The sequence below is a fragment of the Corvus cornix genome, chromosome 6 (genome assembly GCF_000738735.6).
Source record: "Corvus cornix cornix isolate S_Up_H32 chromosome 6, ASM73873v5, whole genome shotgun sequence".
Lineage (NCBI taxonomy): Eukaryota > Metazoa > Chordata > Aves > Passeriformes > Corvidae > Corvus > Corvus cornix.
Genome location: NC_046336.1, coordinates 24248197 through 24270269, shown reverse-complemented (window position 1 = coordinate 24270269; position 22073 = coordinate 24248197). Strand labels below are relative to the sequence as shown.

Below are 22073 nucleotides of genomic sequence, written 5' to 3'. Positions count from 1 at the left end.
AAGTATAGCAAGTTTCATACATTTGTCACCTGTGACATCCAAGATCAAAGGTGCAAGAAAAAAAGAGTAATTTTTTGAAATGTAGGTTACTAACTTCAAAAAAGACCCAGCAGTTTTTCTTACCTAATGATTCTATTCAATGTTTACCTCCCCAATGAAAGCAACACACATAAACTTCATGTATTAGTTAAAAACTGAACAGACTTAGCCAAAAAAAAAAAAAGTGACAAAGTGGAAAATCAGGATTAGCAAACTGAAGGCGAGAAAATAAGAACTGAATCATACAAGCCTCATGCCTATACAAAGCACTGGAGCAGTGCATTTTAAATCAATCTGTTCATCCTAGGCAATATGTATACTGGGACAATTATTTGTTTTTGTTTCTCCAATGTTTAGTCACCATAAAAACCCTCTACAGAAAAACAGCTTGTGCTTTATAGTTCTAATGAAGCTCATAAAAAATTAATAGAATGTGAAGAAGGAAACACGATGATGCACAGAGATCATATGGCCAAAAGACAAGAAGTATGTGCAGGTCACATTGATAATATGCTTATCTTATGTTTGCATCGAAGGCAGCATTTGAAACCTAAAGGCTGAATTATAAAATGCATATCAGGGGTTAGCTATCTAAAATGCACATGAATTGCAGAGAATGTATTCAAGTTTCTATATTCTAGGGAACGGGAGAAACAAGTACAAGAAAATGAACTCCCCTGGTGAAATCTTGAGTGTGCTCAGAAGAACGGCGAAACCAACATCAATTGCTGCAAGGATAGGATTTCATCTGTTAAAAATTCCATTTACTTTTCTAGGGCCATGGATGTTGACCTTGCCCTCTCCATCACATGACAACAACCCTTTGGTTTCTGGGGAGAGTCGAAGTTTCAGACCTGTGTCAGGCTTTCAGCCCCACTCCACACCTCCAGGCCCACATGAAAACGCTTCCCATGGTGGGCATTAGGACTTGAGCAGGCCACTCAACCACTGCAGCTCATCAAGGTGGATAGACCCGTGCAGAGCTTACTCCTGTCCCTTACCCTGGAAAACCCAAGTGGGTTATAAAGGAGACAATCCTGCAAATTTGCTATAGAGTCTTCTCAGCTCACCTGGGATTTCCCTATATTCTCCCAGCAAACTTACATAGGATTGCTCTTTCAAAATCGTCTTGAATTGGGCCAGTAGAACTATTTTCTGTCTTCTTAGCAACAAATGCCAAGGTTGCTAAGGTTTGCTTAGGCTAAATTGTGTTCCGATGTCTTACTTATGATGCACTACTTCCTCCTGGTACCTTAAGAAGAAGTGTAAATACACAAGCAGCAGCAACAAATCAGATTAAAAACAGTATTGGAGAATGCAGTTCAGAACTGTGTTTGATTCATAAATCCTTAGCTTACAATATCAATGTGAGAATCAAACTCTGATAAGCAATTCTAAAAAGGCTTTTTTAAGGTTCCTCATTTATCCTTGTTAATCTTAAGACTGCCTGTTCTAAAACACATTATGAGAATAGGAAACTATTGTGAACTGATCTTCATTAACACCAAAGGGTGGGGAATAAAGAAATCAGGTGCAGGTAGCAAATAATGAGAATCCCATTCACGTTTAAGAGCTGTGTTTGTTCATAACTAGATGTGGTAGACTGCTGACTAGGAAAAGGAAGAAGATGATCAGACATAATAGTAGGCATTGTTTTCAAAGATGCTCTTCTCTAAAAAAACAATAACCTTCTAAAATTCACAATTCAGGATAAAATTGAAAACAAAGAACTCCTCCCTGACAGGGGAAACTACATCTCTCCACTGCATACACTGACACATTCCCAGTATCTTTTTGAATAAAGTATGTGCAACTCAACAATATATCTTGCTATAAAGTATCTGTCTACATGATTACATTCCAGCTGCCATTTCTCTGTAATTTAATGCTAATTCCTTCATGTTTATATTTGATGCTTTTAATACTATTGTTTTCTAAGGCATTTCAAAAAAGTATTTACCTCAATGAGTCTGTATGGATGGAATTAAATTAAACAAAACAAAAACAGTTGCACGAGCCTCTCTGCTGTCGACACTGACTAGCCTGTCTACAAAACTAATCTGCAACACTCCTCAAGTATATTAGTAAGCAACAGGCAAGTTGCTAAGCTCAAAAAGGATGCAATTACAAACACTAATGAGTCATAAGAAGACAGATAGAAACTAAAATTGTAAGTTGATTAAAGATACCCTTCCATTGACAGGAACAGTGAAAGCAACTGTGCAGCATGTACTAACCCACAAACTGGTTAAGACTACTGGTGTCAAGATCAATCATTTGAGTCTTGTTCCAAATCATTCTTCTGCTTCTGCCATTTTGCTATTTACATCTGTCCTAACTATTATATACCTGTTTATTTAAAAAAAAAGAGCATATGGCGCTAGACACACTGAGACAGCAAATGCAGACTAATGGGTACAGCTGTCACGCAGCAAAGTCAGGCAGGTACAACCGCCCATCTGCCTTTGCACACACAGCAACCAGAACATTGACCAGCCCCTTCCCTGAGCAAGAGAGAAATCTTGAAAACCTGCGCTCAAAATTGAGACAAAATGCTGGTATCTCTTTGTACACCAGTTCTTCATAGGTTTTGTTAGCTGAACTTTTCAAAGTAAGTCATAAACACTCTTGGCAAGTATAAGCTTGTAAAGCAAAAAGCATGTCTGAACTTCACTATTGCTACTACACACTTTATTTTCCCTTCACTTGTACCTAATATCTTCTTCAACTTAAGGAGTTCTTCCTCAGCCTAACATCAGATTCAGGTGTGTTGCCTGCCACTGTTGGAATATTGGCCTTTTGTTCCTGTGCTCGTGGACTTCAGCTATCCTTCTTATGTTTTGGATGTTACAACTCTTCAGCTGTCTTTATTCTGAAATTGGATTACTAGCAGCAGCTTTAGTTATGCAGCCCAAAAGGAGCACACATCATCTTTCTTGCTGACAGACACAACCCTTCTGCAGAGAGAAAACACACTATCTCTGGGGGAAGGAGTGCAGGGAGAGTCATGTCAGTAAAGCAGTGTGCAGAGATCAGGACCACTACACTGGTTACTTTTAACAGTCCCAGTCCCGAGTGCATTTCACCCAAGCTGAGCTTTTTGTAGGATTGCAGCTGTTAAAGTTTTGCCTGAACTTACGTTATCCCACTTTCTCTGTTCCAATAGAAACAGAAACTTTTAGTAGTCATTAATAGAAATTAAAGAATTCAGTTTGTGATTAACAGCTGAATTCTACAATTACTGAAACCAAATTACTGAATTGTTTTTACTTTAAATTTTTACTGCAATAAACCAGCATGCAGATGAAAACACATGATGAAAACATTCATTTTCAAATGGAAAAACTACCTAGAGCAATATAATCAAAGTAACCTGCACTGTGGCCTGCTGCCTGCACGTACACAGTGCACAGGAGCAGGTGAGAACTGACACATGTTACACTTCTGAGTTCAGCACAGGCTTCCTCAGGTAGGGAAAGGACACTGTTCTGCCAACAAGCTCCACATGGGAACCAGTTTTAGCCCCACCTTGGGTAAGACATTGGATTCACTGAACTATAACATCAACAGTCAATTCCTGCTGGATTAACAAGACATTCAGAGAGGCTAAACATGAAATTCCAGACAAGTGATTATCAAATGCTAGAAATAATTATCACACCTAAAGTGCTAGAATATGGAGAGATGTCTCATGTTATTGTCATTTGATCCAAAATACTGGTCTATTTGTCAAAACCTAAAAGATAAGGAAAAAAAGAAAAGAAGCAATCACATTTCTACAGAAGCAAATCAACACAGAAAAAGAAGACCATCAGCAATACTATCTTTACACAGCTCTTTCAAACACAGTTAAAGACCATTTGGCTGGAAAAAACGGACCACATCAATTTTGGTGTAAAAGGCATAACTGCATTTTAATTCATTTACAAAAAGCTTACAGATGTGGTTTAGACAGGAGTTGCTCAAGTTGCAAATATGCCTTGCTCTGGCAAGTCTCAATTTTTTTCCAAAGGGTAGGTCACTGCACAGAAGGACAAAAAAAAGAAAAACTAACCAAGCAGCCTTGGGAATACATGAAAAACACTTTTCACTCAGAGCTGGAACTGAATATTTTTATACTGAAACCAGGCTAAACTGCTTCTTCAGGAAATTATCAAAGGCAAGAAAGCTGAGGTTACTGAAAGAAAAAGAGGGGTTGGGGATGCATTTGGTCAAGAGTTTTGGGCAACTGTAAATTCAGTGAATATGAAAGATGTTGCTGTCAATAAAGTCAAACCCACTTAAATTGAGTTAATAATTTTTTTGATAGTCCTTTGAACCTGAAACTCAGGATGAAACTCAGGATGGGATCAAGTCCTCCTGGACTGAAACCTATGAATTACATACAGGTCTGTGCCAGACTGATCCTAAAAACCCCTGTCAAGGAGTAAAGCTGTATTTATGTATTTCCATAATGCTCAGAAGACTCTCTTGAGTGAGTGAGTAACATTTTGGTGTAGTTCAAGTGATTGCCAGTCTTTTTAAAAGCCAGACTTTCTTTCTCCCTACAGAATTTGTAGAAAAGGCAGGTTTACCATTATTCATGGATGATCCATGAGAAAGAAAAATGATGCTACGGGCAAGGCAACTGTTTCAGAGAGATATACTGAAGTATATCTGGGAGACACTCTTCGGAAATAAATTTGTTAGAAAACACACCTTAACAACCTTGTAAGTTACCATTTTCATGGTAACAACGCTGACTAACAAAACACACGGTCCCAGTCTGTATGCACAGTATCAGACAGCAACAGAGCATTGGCCAGAAAACAGCACCTAGTGAAAACGTTAGAAAATTCAAACAAGCAGGAAGAGATAGTTACTTCCAGGAGCATGGCTCTTGCCTCTTCCATTCCTTGTGACCATTTCCATGGATATTCTGCCAGCACAACAGCCCTCAAAAAGTTTGATTTGTGCACCTACTGTAAATATGGTTTGTATCAGCAAAGTGATCTTGCTACTTTATAGCTTATACTGATTCCTTGAGTGAAACAAGCAGCATCAGCAAAACACCATTTTTATTGTAGAACTATACCTATTCTAGCATTTTTGCCTGTGTTGAGGGTTGTAAATAAGCGCAGTCCTTAATGGCATTTCCACGCACACACAAGTTTTACATGCAGATCTTGCTCCAAGTGATCTCATCCTCACTCCACAAAACTCCTTATCATTTGTACCTTAACATATTTCCTCTAGGTTTCAGAGAAATCACTGAAATCAAGTAATAAACTATCTCCAAAAAAGTACATGCCTTTCACATCACATAAAATGGAAATTCAGTGGAGGGCAGATAAATTTTCAGAGCTCAGTCTATAAAAAGGGAAGCATATGCAGTTCTGTGGAAAAACGTGAAAGAGTGGTGTAAGGCAGGCAGAAGTCACCAGTCCAATGGCTAATTTCTAGTGATTGAAGTTTAACTTGAATTTATGGTGTCAGTAATTCTGTAACTATAAGAGAATTGTTGACGTGGTAGCCTTTTCTTTCCCTCCATTTTTCCTCTTTTCCCTTATTTACAGGTGTGTTAAATCAGAACACAGGTCTATTCTATTTCCTGCACAGATGGAGCTATCTTCTTGCTTTTAAGAGAGAAATTACTGTTACTGGAAGAAATCTGATTACAGATTATTTCACTGCTTGAGTCACTACTTGTATGTAGATGTTACTACTCATGCAGTATGAACATAATCTTCAATCTCTAGAGTAATTATGAAGAAAAAGGAGAGTTAAGGACAGACCACAAATATCTTGATCATCAATGAAATCTGCAGGAGAAGCTTCTGGAGAGAACCACTTAGATATTTTTTCCCCTCTTGGATCCTTTGATTCATCCAACACTGATCTCAAAACAGATGACAAAAACAATGAAAATACATATGGGAAAACTCAGCTGTAGACTCCAGTTTTAGATGGTGACAACTGGTAACATTTCTTTAAAATGCCTCAGTCTGTTAACAATCTAAAGCCCTCTGAAGAAGACTTTGAAAAATTTGCCAAATACTATGAGTGAAATTGTACAACAGCTTGAAATGCCATTAATTAGAAGGGTGGTTCATGGTGGTTCCATTGATAGAAAATTGAGAGCCACAATCAGCCTTCGGTTTAAAGGTAACAAGCACTATCTAAAGCAAGATTTTAGAAAAATTATCGGCTGTTTGACAGGCTTTGTGAAGATCAACAAATACAGAGACACTTCAGTGTAAAGACAATGAATAATAAATATTACTTTCACACTAAGACATTAACTTCCATATTGCAGTCAGACAGACATTTTGACAGTCAAAATACTGCACAAACACAGGCACAGAAGCAAAATGTTAGGGGAAAGTGCTGTTATGTAAACACAGAGCTGAAAGTAGGCAGAACTGAGCTGCAGAGGCAATACTCAGGCTACTACTTAGGACTCCACTGAAACAAGAAATGTTGAACTCTCATACACACACAATTGTTTTATGATCAGCCTCTGCTTCATTCAAATAAATTCCCTCATTTCAATCTGCCTTGGGTCACCCTGATGCCTTTTGCAATTTGTACATCCTTGAAACTGATGAGATGGCTGGAAAATCAAATGCCTATTTCAAGTGAAGTGTCTGTCACCCATTATTTTGAATGACTCGGCCTAAGTCTGAGTGTTCATATGGGTTAGGCACATGTGCTCTCACTCAGGAGACATACAACTGAGAAGCAGGATGCTCAAAGTAAACAAACTGGAAACAGAAACCATTGCAACTGGGAATCAACACTGAGGATTAAATAACTTATACATGACAGAGGTCCCATTATTCAGTGCATCAGCTTTGCTTCACTTGACACCAAGAAGAACACAGCAGAGGATCAGGACTGGTGAATCTGGCCACTGTGGAAAGCTGCTTGTCTGACTGCATAAACTGTTTTCCTTGCTGTTTACTAAAAATTTATTTAAAAATAGGTATCTGATGTCTTTGCAATCCAGCTAAATAAACCACAGTAAGTACTGAAAGAAGACATTCATTGCTGCTCCTTCTTTTCACACCATTGTTACATCTTTGCCATGACAGTAGAAATAACAACAGTTCAGGTCCTTCCTCTTAGAACAGCTAGACAACCCTTAAAACATTAATTTCCCAGGAGGCAGAAAGAATCCCAAATTTTCATGAACAGGCAGTTGCTGCCTGAGTTCTCCCCTCCCTCCACTAAGAAACAACTGTAATCTACTTTGCACCCTTCCAAAATGCTGTGGACAATTTCATTCAGAAAGAACAGTCATTCACGTCTCACACTCATATCCCAAGACAAGCACAGAAAAAATACAAATACCTCTCTTGCTACCACAGGCTCATCATTTTTGCATCTGCTAGCAACAACTGATGAGATCATCCACTGGACTGTCACCAAGTAAAAATATTAGCCATCAATACACTCAAGTTCTTGGATCAGAAGAGACAGCCTACCTCATCACACCAAGCCTGATGACTGGTTTCATTCCTACATCTCCATTTCTTCTGCTTAGTAGTAGCTGTCCTGGGAGGTTCTTGAGATTTGTACACCAAAAAAGAGAAATACACCTGTAGGAAGGTCAGGATTTCAGAGCATTCCAACTCAGGATTTAGTACTGAGTGCAATTGCTCTAAAAAATGTAACAGGAGTTACTTTTTGTGGGGGATGGGTATTTGTCTATTTGTCCTCCTTACTCAAGAGGCCAATTTATTTCAGATCTATCCCAATTAATGTCACCTCAGAAAACCTAAACTATTTTTAAAAATTAATTTTATTTATGGGGCTAATGCCTGCATGCAGTTTAGCAGCAGGAAACACTTTTTTTTTTACCTTGCTTGATTATGCTATATGAGAAGAGTGAAAATGTAAAAAACCCCAAAACTGCTGCAATAAAAGGGCTTTTCCTTGCAAAAGAAATGGCTGCTGTGTGTTTCCCTCTATCACTTATGTAATAAGTCTCAAACAAGACAGCATTTTATTTGCTTTATTTTGGAATAGCATTTTATTGGCTTTATTCTCTTTCCTCACCTTGCATCACCCTGCTGGAGGTAAGAAATGGAGTCAGCATGGCACTACTTCAGAAGCCAAAGTTGCATCACTCCTCGAAAACAAAACTGTGTTAAAAATGTGCAGTAACTTAAAGAAAGGGCTCACATACAACCAATTCACAAGGACAGGAAACTGCTATGAAGCGAGGCTCAGGAATCAGGCTCAGATAAGGTGACTTGCCAAAGGTGGCTCCAGGCTGCGTGTGACACACTCGAACTGCCTCCTCTACGGCATGTTTCAATTTCTATTAGATATGATACACGTAGTATCTCTCTGCTAATTAACTTGAGGTGTTAGTGACCACCAGGCACTGTGTCATAATCATAGGAAAACCACTAAAGTGCTACAAAATTACTTTCAGCATTTTCACAGGTAACTGAAAACTAACTAGTAAAAGGTAAACCACCTCAAAATCCAGTACTATCCTCTGCTCAGGATAAAGCACAAAGGTGGTAAATAAGAGTAACTGCAGTGTTACTGTCCTTCCCACACTCACTCTGCAGAGGACATTCATTTCCAGAGGTGTCAGTTCAGCACCTTCTGTGAGCACTTTGTTGAGCCCAACCTCCCTCAAAGCAAGCCTGACATTGCCTCCTGACTTGTGCCAGCCCTCTGCACACTGACTAAGGCACATAACAAAGTATCCTTATTCCCTTACTTAAAGGAACAAGTTCCCACAGAAATATCTGCAGAATTTAATCTACAAGTGCAAGAGAGTGAAAAAAAAAAAAAAAAGGTGTCTGGGACAGAACTGAAGAGACTCCTCATAAAGATGCCAAAGAAATAAATTTTTTTCCTCTCTTTGCCCACCCCCAGTTCTAGAAGTATTAATAGGAAGTAAAAACAAAACAAGCAAGTAAAACCACTTCAACCAGGTCAAATGCGTGTTGAAGCGAAGGTAAGAAACCACTTAAAACTCTCACAGGATTATAAGCCCCTTTGACAGGTCTGATAATTTTAAAGGCCTAATTCCATTACAGTATCTGGCAGCCTGCAAGGGCACATTTTACTAACCACAGGCCACCAGGTCATAATAGATGTTGACAGAAAACATTAAAGGTTAAGTAGATGTAAGACCATAAAACATTTGAAGCTGCGCAGTGCCAGCAGTGTTAACTAGCAACCATGGAGCTGTTTGAGATGAGAAAAAAATGGTTGAGTCTTGCCCCCACCTGCAGTCTCAGGCAGCCCTAGCAGAATCAGATGGCCAGGATGGCCAGCACAGGCCATGCTCCCATGACATGAAAATCCTTTTGGCTGTGTCAAAGTCCAAATTTCCTATCTTACCTAAACCTCAGAGTGCAAGATCAAATTAATTGAACTTCAGAAAACATAGCCACACAATAGATTTCGCTAGTCCTCTTCATCTGGCAAACACAGTGAGCAGCTGCAGCCGGCAGCAGTGGTCGTGCCATGGAGCAGCAGGGCTGGAGGCATCCTGGCAGCTGAGGTCAGGCAACCTGCAATTGCCTCTGTGCAACAGTGGAGCACTCTTGACATGGAAAAGTAGTGCTCAGATTCTTACTGTGATGAAGATCTAAGCCAGCAGTTAAAACTATTTAGCAAGAAACAATAATTTTGCCTTCAATACCCCACAAAACTTACTCAAGCACCACAAGGTAACCACTGCAGATGGCAATGCTCACTTCAACTTCCCCTGAGAGTATGCAACTTACACATGCAGTTAAAACTCCAACATGTAATTTGGATTGCTCACTCTTGAAAGGTGCCTAGATACAACAATGGCCATAATCACAGAGTTAATCTTATTTCAGCCACTAAATATGAAATCTAATATTTGACATTCCAAACTAGCGGAAAGGAAGGTAGTGCACAGATCATTGCCTGTGTGCATGGAAGAGGCTTGAAAGCTGCTCTCTTCTGCATACTGTCTTTCTACAAGGCACTATGAGAATATACACAAATCTGCTTTTTCTCTTCTCTGTGCAAAAGTGCTCCCCCGAATGACATCTATCTGGATAATAAATTGCCAATACCAACAACAATTAAATTAGAAGCAGTTCAATATGTAAGGGGGTGGGAGCTGACTACTGACCAAATCTGACATACAAATAGCCTGCTAATTTGTCAGCAAGCCAAAATAAATGGAATGGGCTGGCTACAGGTGCAGGTAAACGCCTCAGAAATAGACATCAATAAATCATTTAGCTCTCTATAACGTTTTAGATTACAGTCATTTAACAAGAAGGACATTTTTGCCTTTGCAACATGATTCATGAGTGCTTCAAGCGAGTCATTTAGAGTCAGCACTTAAGATGGGACTTTAAAACTTCCATTTTTTGATCTCCTATAACCTACTCTTAACTTAGCAAAAATTATAAACTGTATCTTCTGTTCTGCTTATCGCAAAATACAAAATCCGAGATTATGGGGTATTGCACGCTAACAATCAACTAACTCTCCAAAGTCCCAAACTCTCTCTGTGAGAGAATTACTCCCCCTGGTATTTTTTGCAGATGTAGAGACAAAGAGGAAGTTTGCTGAATGTCAGGCAAGGCAGACAGTCAACATCCTAGTCTTACTAGATGTGTCTCCATAGAAGGATGGAAAGAGTGGGTTACCACATATTAAATGTGTTCCTTACAAGTAAAAATCCCTTGGTCCTCATAATTTTCCATCTCAAGTACTTCTTCAAAAATCCAGCCTGCGAATAACTGTTCTGTCTGCTCAAAGACCATCGGCGGGGCTGTGATTCTATCAAAATGATACAAGGTGTAACAAACAATAACAGACAGAAGCTTAACTGCACGTTATAAAGAAGGTCAGTCTTGTACTAAAACCAGAAACACAAAATACACAAGGACCATCTATGTTTCTATTCTGCAAAGATCCTAAAAGTAGATTTACAAGTTGTAAAGTAATTTAGTAAAAAAATGTAAATCTTCTGTTCCTAATGAACTAAGACTATATATAAACTTGCATGAATGTTTCTGCTTCTAACCTGATTCTACAGCAGCTTTGGTCTAATGAAGCATACTTCTTGACAGACACAAATTACTTCAAGGACCTCCCACGTAAATCAGCCAATTAAGGAATTATAGTATTTCAACCCCAAGGAATAGTTAGAAAACATATATAGCCATTTGGAAAGTGGGCTGAAACGGGCCATTTAACAGTACTTGTCTATGTGCAAGACGACTGGTTTCTAAGTTTCTTCCAGACTAACCTCCCAATTGCCCTGTTGCTAGAAAAACGTAGGAATGCAAAGGCATATGAGAACATGAAGAACTGGTGGTTATTTCTAAAAATATGGCATTTTCTTACACCTAGCATAGGAGGAGTTCTTACACACAACTTCACATGACAGCCATGCACACTGCCGAACACGCATTGAAAATTAGAGCTAACAGCCAAATGAGGACAGAACCCCAGTTGAACACCACAGTTCACTAAGGTGCTCCAAAAGGTACTGAAAAACACAACCAGTGTGACACAATTCCGCAGAATATCTGTCTGAGTGGGAAATCTGGAGTTAAAACTACTGACAGCAGCAAAATGAGAAGGCTGAGAAGTATCCGCAGCAGACCCCGTTAACAGAACCAGGGAGACCTACAAGCTGCTCAAGGCAGTCAAGTAACAGCCTGTGATCAATAGAAGCAAATACTGCTGGCAGATCAAGCAGGATCAAGACTACATAAGCCACTGCAATCTGTATGAATAAGTAAATCATGACAGGCTCCTCTGAAAGCCATGCGGTTAGGATGATGCTTGAAAACCTCAACTTTCTGAAACAGTTGGATAGTGTCAGTAGATAAGACAGTAAAAGTACTGTTAACACCCTTCTTTCAAGTCTGGCCTAGAATATGGATAAGTAAGTAGCACTAAGTGGCGAAACACCCCCCCTCCCCCAGTATTTTTTCTTTTCCTACTACATACTAATGCGAAAACAAGGTTGTTAATAAATGTTAAATATATTAAACCAAAAAAGAAAACACCTGGTCAGTAAAACTGGTTAGCATAGCTAACTGAGAACTGAAGGGAGTCCTGTGACAAACTCCTGTTAGCTCTCCCTGCTACCTTCTTAGGCTTGACTAAGAAAAGGTAGCCAAGAATAAGTAGAAGAGTGCTTTCTATGAGAATCCCAGTTCTTCCCATCTGCCCTAATTCTGCTTCTACTGAAGCTCTACTCGCTTTATTTGTAACTAAGTTAGGTCCGAATGATTTTGAAAATCCAGTACAAGTAGTTTCAATGATGAGATCATGACAGAATGAACCTCTCCAGGTACAATAACACTATATTCAAATAGCATTCTAACAAGCTTGTATAAACCAACAATTGTGGGATTTTGTCTGCTTCCAGGATGTCAACAAAGACACTGAGTCCAGCCTGCCTGCCTCCTGAAATCTAATTTAATAGACGCAAGGGGCACTGAGGAGGGACAAAGAGCACCAACTACTTACAACAAAATGCAGTTTGAGGACTAGAAGTTTATAAACAAACATTAAGGGTTATTCATCAAACTGTTGAGAGCTGTACTTCAATTATAATAAACAACAAGAATTAGGAGCTTAGCTGGCTGTCTGAACATTTTATTGGTACTAATAAAAGACAACTGAGAACAAAATTAACTTTTTTTTATGAAATAGGTAAAACTGTCATTGGTTGCACTGGATTACTGTCAACAGAATGATCCCCAACAAGCTAAGTCTCAGGATTAGTAACACACTCCAGAGAATGCAAGATATTTAAGAATGATCCAGGTCAAGAACTGAAGAAATGTATAGTATTTATTAGAGGTGGGCTGAGTGGCAGTCTTCCACACTACTGAAGTAATTATTGTCCCAATGTCACTAATTTTTTTTTATAACTACGCTTTGTCTTGATTTTAAGGAGAAAATTCTTCAAGCAACTTCCAATTAACAATAGAAATAAAAAACCTGTCTGTGTTCTTTCTGGGTTTCTCTTGCTTCCTTACTGAATTGTCAGTGAAAGCCAGACTGGCTGGCTGCTTTCTCCCTCGTGATGAATGGATACGCACTCTTCCCCATGCCTTGAAAGCCATTACTGCTTTGCTTTACTGTGCATTGGTGTACCTCTCATAATTAGTGAAACAGCCACTCCATTTGAAGGCTAGCTCCTCATTTTATGTGCTGCTTTAAAAGGCTTTGTTCTGTAACTTCAAATTGTTCTGATATTGAAGAAGCTGATTTCATAAAACAACTTTTATATACCAAAACATTGTTTTGCTTCAGCATTTTAGAACCAGGTATACCCCATAGGAATTTTGGTTCCTATCCTGCTGTTAGAAGAGCCAAATGATATTAACTTAATATATTCTTTCAAGAGTGTTAACTTTTAGCTATTTTTAATTAATTTTTTTGTTTGTTTTGGTTACTTCAAAGAAACAATCAGTAACACCACACTACAGTGAAACAGATGTCATGTCTAGTGGTTTTTTTTCACAGAACTTTCTGGTTTCTTCTGGAAAGGCAGTACAAGGAAAACAAACTCCAGGAAATTTAGCGGACAGGCAGTGGCGTCATTGATTTTTTTAAAACCCCTCCAGATATGTCTCTGTTGTATCCCACAAGGTACCAGAGGTAGCGAACCTTCCTCTCGGCCTGCACAGCTGTCCACACGCCAGCAAGGCTTCTGAGACTTCGCTTAGATCACCCAGCTCTAGCTTGCATAGCTCTGAACTACAATGCAGCAATAGCTGAGCAATGCTGGGAGGAAGCCGCTTCTCCTCACTTTTTTTTTCCTTGAGCAAAAACCTTGCTATCCAGCTGCTTACAAGCAGTTTCATGGCAGTCTGTAAGGAGCAGCTTCTTCTGTTTGTTCCACCCAAGAGAAAACAGAAGTTCCCCTTGCCAGAGCAGCCCCAGAGGAAGATATTTCCTGTGGCACTATCTGTTCTCAAACTGAGAGGAACCAAACCAGAGAGCATCTTCACTGACATCTCTGGAACATCATTTTAACAATGTTCCACATGATAATGTTTTGGGTTTATTTGTTTTCTGCTGGTTAGCTCCTTCCCTGATTAACTCTTTTGATATTATTTAATATAATCTACAGTCTACTCTTTTGTTATATGAGAAAAAAAGTTACAATTGTACAATCCCCTAGTGTGACAGTTTCCTGTTGGCTTCACTCTAATGATTTTTGGTTTCTGTTGATCAGCAACATCCCTTTTGCTGGTGTAATTGTCATGAGAAAGCAGCCTCGCATTGTCACAGTCCCAGTGACAACTGAGGATAACGCGGGCATTTTTGTGTCCTCAGCTTACCTCATGACATAGAAAAACACTATTCTCTTGTCTTAGTTACACATCTTGTAATTGCAGGGGCTTGGGGCATTGGTTTCAGAGACTCTCTCGAACTAATTGCTGTAGTAACTCTTACGGCAACAGCAAGCCTGTTTTGCTAGTCTATTCTCTCTAAACTATCTCACTGTAATTAATACAGCACCTGTTACTACAACAACAAATTGTTTATTAATTGAGCCTAAGTATCCTCTATTTTTCTCACATCGTTGGTTTGCATGCTCTGCTTCTTTGCTGTGTAACCAATAGCTGTCCCCTGTCCACTACATGTGGACAAGCTCCCTTGGCTGTTCCTGGAGCATCCATCCAGCATAAGGGCCCCAGAAATAAATGCTACTTTCAGCACAAGTAATACCAAGAGCGCATGTGTTTCACTGAAATATCAACACAGCAACATTTCAGCCAGGATCACAGAGACATTGACATGCACAGAGTTGACATTTGTACCCATTCTATTACTATCTACACAAGATTAAAGGCTTATGACTACGTTTCAAACCTCTCTTATGATCAGTGTTTTCAATTGCTAACATAAAACTGTACCTTGCTCATTCACATGACTTCTTTACTAGTGAAATTTCACTGCATTTGCAAATGTACTTCCCCAGGGATTTTCTGATTGCTCCTCCAGAAAGGGGTAAAGGTGGGGCGGATGGGAATCAAATCTTTGTTAAGTAGTTTTTTAAATCAAACTTTGACCATAAATTTGAAACTGAGCCTTTGGTAACACTCCTCTGTTCACTTAAACTGGAGCATGACTGACTGAGTTCTTCTGAAATAAATTTACATAAACCCAAACTTTTGTTCACAAGTTCCATTGCACTTTAGCTGCCATTTCAATTTAAATGCTAAGCAAAAGAGGAACAAAATTCTGCTAAGCAGATTGGTGACAGCATGGAGGGACATACTTCTGCTCAACTCAGAGGAGCTTCCACTTTTATGCATGATTAGATGCTGATAATTACTTTGTTTCCAATATAACTGTAATAACTTCTAACTTGAAGAAATACTACAGGAAATATTAGGCAGCGCAGAGCAATTCTAGTTGGATCTTAGTTTTATGTACTTCCATTTCCAAGTAGCGTTTCAGTCACTCTAATTGCTTTTCTTAGGTCACCCCAGCCTAATGACCTGGTTAGCTTAACTTGAGATACGACTTCTTGAAAGAAACTGTCTCCACAATAACTTTTCATTCCAAAATCTACAGATTTGCAGAATTAACATAATCTTCTACAGTATTATGAGCCAAGGTAAGCTGTCATAAATTTGGGTTCAATTTAACCAGTTCACCCCATGAAATGTCTACAGAGAGCTTTTATTTCATCAAAAGATGACAGAAGAGATTTTTATCTGGATCATACAATGGGCTCACCTGAACTCAGGACAAGCAGTTTGCATGACTGAAGTCACAACTTGTTTTGACAGTGGCTTTAGTGGACCCAGAATCACTGATGCTACTTTATGCGAAGTCTATTTTACCTTACACAGCGATTTTACGGATTCAAAGAGCTGTTATCTACAATATGAACCTCTCTTCCCCCAACAGACCGTGCTGTCAATATCTGAATTGCAAACACTGAAGCTGTATAGACCCTTTGCATTTTGTTTTTGGTGTACATTGATATATGCTATTTTATTCAGTTTTTAGATATTATTTGCATTAAGACAACTAACTAAACTAAACAATAAAACCAACGTCCCAAATTCCAGTCCAGCATCACTAGTTTGAAACTTTCTGAAAACTCCTTAAATCATATGCAAATTAAATAACCTTTTTAGTTTTTACACGGGAAAAGAATAAACAGCACACTTGTTACTACTCAACATGAGGGGCAAAAAACTTGTCAGCTGAATACCCGAGACCGTAATTGACACTAATACTACTTTGAGATCTTCTATGAAACCACTTGCCACAGACGTGAGTTCTGCATGGCAAGGTCTTTATAAAGACAGCAAAAATGAAATGGTGGCAGCAGTATTGTCACTGCTGTTTGCAGAACAGCTTGTCACGTTCTGACAGTGCCAGACAGGCTAAAGTTGCAGAAAAGGCCACTGCTAATTGCAGCTGCCTTTTGGTTTCATTACTGCAGATGCAGTAGCAGGCTTGCTGGCGAACGCCCGGGCTGAGCCGCGCGGCCAGGGCGGTGCGAGCCCCGCGCAGCAGCAGCAGCGGCGGCGGGCAGGGCGCGGGCCGCCCGCGGTGCCCGGGCAGGGCAGAGCCGCTGCCATCGCTGACAGCCCCGCGGCCGCTCCCACAATGCACCCGCTCCCGCACACACTCACGGCGGCACACGGACACATCCGCGCTCGCAGCGCTCACGGGCTCTCCCTGGGGCCAACGCGCACCGACACACGGCCCCGCTCTCACACGCACGGCCCCCGCCCCCCCGGAACCAACTTACCCCCGAGTTACATCCCATTCACAAGCCTGGGCTTCCTCTGCCGCCCCTCCTCTGCGCGCCAGCCTCTGCTGCTGCAGAGAGGCCACATATGTCTGCAAACACTTCTAGGCAGAAACCAGCCAGTGCAGAACAAAGACAGCCGGGGTTGCCTTCATCTCAGCACAAGGCAGCCAGTAGCTATTTTCAAGCTTGTTCGCTCTCCCCCTCTAAGGGCACCCTGCTCTGTTTCTCCCTCTCTCTCTCCTCTTTGCCTGTCCAGCTACTGCACAACACACATCAATTATTCATTGCTTGTCTCCCGGTTTCCAGGCAAAACCAATCACAGATGGAGTCTTGCTAATGGGCTCATGCCGTACTTGCCAACAGGCTATTTGTGCTCAAGCTACAACCCTCTAGAGACAATAAAGAGAATCAGGTTAAGCTTTAAAACTTCACACGTACGCGAACAGACCTAAAACGGCGATAGACATGTAAGCATCCCTATGACATTGCTCAGGAGTACGTCTTCAGCATACAGCATGGCAGAAGGCTGCTGTAAATCTTCCGAAAGGGTTTTAAGAAAATCAAGCACTCAGAAAAATCTCACCTCAGCTGCATGTTACTGATATTGATGGTTCTCTTTTCTGTCTCTAGTGATCCATGTCTTGCTTTCCCATTACACAGAGAGGTATGTCCTTCTCTCATACTCGTGCACGCACGCACACGCGCACACACACACACACGCAGCCACAGCCACTTTGCCAGAAGGAAGAGAGAGAAAGAGAGGAGGAAAAAAAAAAAACCACCCAGGCAGCTCACATTTCAAACTTGCAAGGAGGGGTGGTGCTTAAAACGTTAGGACAAAGCCTCTGTCTCTGGCACCCAGCCAAAATACTGAAATAAATCCCCTCGATCAATTAATTGGAAGCAACACTTGTTCGAGCCCGCGTAACAAACCATTAAGGGCACCGGGGCTGAAAAGTCTTGAGATTTGGGAAATCTAATACCCTTGTTTCCCCCTACCCTGTTTGCTGAATGCTGTTGACTAAATCCATCAAACTAGTCATGCTAATTAGCGTCCAGGGCAGCCTCGGTGGCGGAGCAGCGCCCGGGGCGGGCGGCCCCCGCGGCCGGCAGTTTCCTTCCGGACCGGCCGCCGCCCCGCGCCGCGCGGGAGGTACCGGCGGGCCGGGCCGGGCCGGGCCGGGCCGGCGGGGGAGGTCGCTGGAGCGGCGGCGCCGGCTGCGGGCCCCGGGGCGCCCCAGCGCTCCCGCTCGGCGGAGCGGCGGGCGCCGTCCTTCCGCCGCCAGGGGAAACTGAGGCAGGCGGCCGGGGGCTGCGGGCTGCCACCGGAACCGCTGTCACCTGCGGGACAGCCTGGCCCGGACAGGTGTCTTGGGGCGTCTTTGCGAGTTCAGGTCTTCACCTTTGCCGGCCGCACACTGCTCCCAACACATCACCCGTTCCCGCGCCACTGCCAGTTCAGGGCTGCCCATGGAAGAGTTTTAAACAAGTTTCACATGTCCAGCTGTGCCTGTGGTGGTCAGCGTTTCAGCTGACAGTGCCGAAGGAAGAAAAACAAAAAAACAAAACCAACAAACAATCAAGCCCCAGGAAGCTAATGTGACAATTGTTTGCTCCCTCTCAAAGGGAAAACTGGCAGTTTAAGTTGTGGCCAGCCGAGCACCAGCCTTTTCCTGCCACCCTCCGCGATGCAGAGACACTTCCTTCCCTGCACAACCTGCACAAAGGCACCTCCACCTCTTAAAGGCGCACTCGGCTCTCTCGAAGTGAAGCAGCCGGCAAGTTCCAGCGAGAAACAAACAAACCAAAACAAACAAAATACAAATAATAATATGAAACTAATACTGTCTCTACTACAAAATTCCTTTCAGTGAAAAAATGGCCCCAGCTTCCCTTACCATGCTTAAAGTGACTTAACTGTGCTTTCCAAACACCTTAGCAGAGAGTCGGCAACATGACAGATCGGAGCAGCAAACTATCATAGACATCAAAGAGCAGCTCTTCTCTGAAAAATGATTCCACAAAAAAGCATTGTCAGATTTCATGTTCCTTTTTTTTTTTTTTTCCCCAGGGAATCCATTACAAACAGGTAAGAGTTATGTGTGCTCTCACTTAACTTCCACTCCTGACGAAGGATCTCAAGGTCAGCCTGTTAGACAGGGTTATTGCTTTCTCTCCACAGCCATCAGATCAAGCAGAACTGCAAACCAAATCCTCCACACTTTGTGCAATCTCAGAGCTGCACAAGTGTGGCTGAGGGAACACTTCATAACAACACAGCTGCTACAGGTGGTCCAGGACTCAGTGCTGGGCCAGCATCCATAGTGGACAGTCCCTACAGCCTCAGTAAGCCTTCAGCTAGGTCCTCATAGATGCAGGTGGACCCACGGGGCTGCTAGAACAAATTCTTACACAAAATGTAGTTTCCATTGCAGTTGGTCAAATTTGAGATTCAGTCATATGGAAGAAAAATACATAACCTTATACAGTTTTTTCACTGCCTTTCAGAGTAGACAGATGCTTTAAGGAGGTGTAAATTAAACAGCTAGATTGGCAGAATAGATAGTAAGAAGCACAAGTTTTAGGGGACTGTCAAAGCAATGAGAAGTATGTCAGTAATCCAAAACAAGGACCAAATTGCCCTGTCAATGGAACTGCACTGAGTTTAGACTTGGTGGATGTGAATGAAATTGATAATTGCTCTAATGCTACATGAATTCTTTACAGACACAGAATGAATATTTCTGTGCTTGTTTCAGGTTTTACTGCATTTACAGAAATTTCACAGTTCATAAACTATCATGGTGGTTTTTTTATTTTGAAAAAACACAAAAAGCAGCAACAAGAACATATCAGGTGGTTGTGAAGATATTGAGACTGGCTCCTTCCTCATACAAGCCTCGATTAAGTTATTTTCTGAGGGTGAAAAGTAATTTTATTTTTTCTGTATAGAAAACACATTCCCCAGGATCCTTTGTTTTTCTCTCTACCTACCATTGTAAGTAGTATCTCTTTGCAATTAAATTGCTCTTTCTAGTGTAATAGTGTAAGTTTCTCTTTTAAATCTGCCTGTCTTTTCAGAGGAAGTGGTTTAGAGTAGACAAATCACTTATCTAAAAATTATGTACTTACTTCTCCTTTGACAAATCTTCAGCAGGTTTCTAATCCCACCCTGCCACTTGAAATATCACTTTCTGTGAAGACATTTGAGTCACAGTTGTCAGAAGCATCAGGCTCTGTAGTTAAATGGATCAAATCACACTTCATAGCATGCAGTATTTTGAAGAAGGAGTGGTTTATCATTTGTAGAAATTAATCATAACCGTTTTTTCTCTAGGGCAAATTCCCAATCATTTTTAAAGATTATATGTTTAAACCCCTCTGACAGCAGTGTGTCAAATTACATCACAAGGAAGGTTATCTCAGGCAGTGATAACTATTAATACAACTCACTGAAGACACGTACTGCTGGGAGAAGCAGGTCCATACTGGGAGGCACCTTTTATATGCAGGGGTGGGAGAGCAGACTCTTTGGCCGTGCTTTGTGTGGCTCTGTTGAGGCCTCAGGGATCCCAGTGTCTGGGGGTGTGCCTGCTGCTGGCTGTTGTCCCAGCTCAGCCCCACAGGGGAGGGGAGACAGGGGTCAGGACATCTTTGAGTTCTACAGGGGGGAAAGAGGAGACACTTATTTGGACCACCTCTAGCTGATTAAGGAGAAGAGCTGGAAGATTTTCAGAGAAATCCCATTTATCTCAAAAAGGAGGCAAGGTTTGTCTGTTTAACATACACTGTCAATGAGAAACAGTATTACCAACAGAAACTTTCCAAATCTCAATCCTGTCAGCCACCATTTGGCACAGAAGCAAACCACGTTCTTATGGTACTGCTCTTTTCTCTCCATGCCAAGACACCTCTCTGAAGGAGTGGAGTTTTAAGAAGTCAGAAGCCTGTCCTTAAGTTGCGATGATGCAACAGACATGCCCATGGAACACCGATTTTTTGTGGTGAACAAGATAATGATGTGAACACATTCATATGTTCAGGTGCCTTTGACTGCTCAACATAAATGGCATGATGCTTATCTTCAACTACTTCAAGTGAGGTAGCTGTTGGGCATAATTCTCACTTCTCTCCTGCCTTGCCCCTCTTTGGTGATATTGCAAACAATTAATCAAATAGATCAACACCTGTAATAAAGATGCAAACCATCAACAGCAAAAGAAGGAGAGGCTGCAGGGGGTGGAGATCAAATCACTCATTTGGATACTCCAGTATCAAGTAGACTGTAGAAGGGGGAACAGCATCATGTTCTACTGTAATATCATTGTGAGAGGTATGCTGAGAAAAGAGCAGACAAGTTGCTCAGAGAAAGAAAACATAAATGGGTAAGGAAAATCTCTTCAAGTAGCTGTAATAGTAGTTACTGCCCACTGAGTCATCATAAAATCCTTTAGCAATGCAAATTTTCTATGACCAAAGATTTAAAGGTTTATCTCAGGGACCAATCTTTATTCATTCAAGTTTTGCTGCACTGCTGAACACAGCAGGGTAGTTCCTTACAATATTTGTCTAGAGCAGATTATTTGCCCAAGAATTAGTTCCCTGGATATGTATATATTTTATTATTGATTCAAAGGATTCAAAAAACTCTTTAAAAGGCTTACAATCACATAGTTGAAATACACAGAATACACGGATCAGTGGCCTTGTCGATTTTTCCTAATGTTTCACAGTAGGTTGAGTCAGTTGAAGCTGTTATAAATCTAAGGGCTGCATCCCAGTAAAAAACCAACCTCGTACTTGAAAAAATAAAAATTAAAATCCTTTGACTCTGCATCAAGTGTCTTTCATGCATAACCCATTTTTACATAATCAAATAAACTCATTCCAAAAAGAGGTGTGAAAGGAAAACCCAGTATTTAAAAGGAAATTTTAAAAAAGACCCTTTCACATGATTAAGTCCTATCCTGTTTAAGTAAGGGATTGCTACATTGCAGAGAATTCTATGACTAAGGTACATACCCTTTGATCACCTTCTGCATTAGGCTTTATAAAACAAAGGTAGGGAAGTTACAAAATGTAATAACACAGCATCTCCTTTTTTTTCTGCTGCCCATGACCGCTGTTTGCTTGTAGCCCTTGGTAAGGAAATGTTTTGATGAACCCTCTGATCTGAACTCCACACCTGGAAACACCAAACGCTGTTTTGGATGCACACAGCAATTGGACAAAAACACTCAAAATCTTCTGAAAGAGACTTATGCCCTATTTAACTTTCAAGACC

General features: G+C 41.0%; 1 protein-coding gene across 9 annotated transcripts in view; it reads right to left on the bottom strand.

Annotated features, from left to right (window-relative positions):
- The window catches only part of ZMIZ1 (zinc finger MIZ-type containing 1), a 293577-nt gene that overhangs the window by 74066 nt on the left and 197438 nt on the right, over window positions 1-22073 (bottom strand). The window contains exon 1 of one of the 9 annotated variants that reach the window (XM_010412909.4): window positions 17373-17523. The exons of 7 other annotated variants lie outside the window; for them this stretch is intronic. The gene's annotated coding sequence lies outside the window, so the exon portion shown is untranslated. Of the gene's footprint in view, window positions 1-16786; window positions 17027-17372; window positions 17524-22073 lie in introns of those variants that run through there. One more of the 9 variants, XM_010412910.4, reaches the window with a different exon arrangement.